Genomic DNA, 517 nt, shown 5'->3' with positions numbered 1-517 from the left:
AAAAAAAAAAAAAAACCAGCCCACACCACACCCCCTGCCCCTAAAAGACAGGGTTTTATGCAGGCCATGCTGGTCTAAAATTGTCTATGTGGTAAGGAAGGGTGGCCTTCAACATCTCCTCCCTCCTTGGTACCCTCTGCAGTGCTGGGTTACAGACAAGCCCAACCATATCCAGGTTACGAAGCACTGAAAACCTGACTTAAAATTTTCAGCATAAACGATCAACATATCCAGCCCCAAGTTTTCTAATTACACTAAACACCAGTGATCCTAGCCAGCTGGTGGGCTAGTATGTTCTACACAGTCAGTTTCAGACTGTGTCAAAAAGTAACAAAGGAGTACTGATCAAGTTGTATCAAGGAATTATAAAATTCTTCAAACTATTCATTTGACAATTTAATCAATGAAATTTAAAATACATTTACTTATGCAGACAATGCTATTTAGCATCCTTTTGGGGTTTTATTTATTTAATTAATTAATTTATATTTTTATTTTCTTTGGTTTTCAAGACAGG

The 517-nt window shown here is 37.1% G+C and overlaps 1 protein-coding gene across 1 annotated transcript in view; it reads right to left on the bottom strand.

Moving 5' to 3' along the window:
• The window catches only part of Ash1l (ASH1 like histone lysine methyltransferase), a 150,692-nt gene that overhangs the window by 79,531 nt on the left and 70,644 nt on the right, over positions 1-517 (bottom strand). The window lies entirely within an intron of this gene.

The sequence above is a fragment of the Alexandromys fortis genome, unplaced genomic scaffold, assembly GCF_014885135.2.
Source record: "Alexandromys fortis isolate MF-2015 unplaced genomic scaffold, M_Fortis_MF-2015_v1.1 scaffold_152, whole genome shotgun sequence".
Classification (NCBI taxonomy): domain Eukaryota; kingdom Metazoa; phylum Chordata; class Mammalia; order Rodentia; family Cricetidae; genus Alexandromys; species Alexandromys fortis.
Note: the sequence above shows the minus strand (reverse complement) of the source record. Positions and strands in the feature narration are given on the sequence as shown.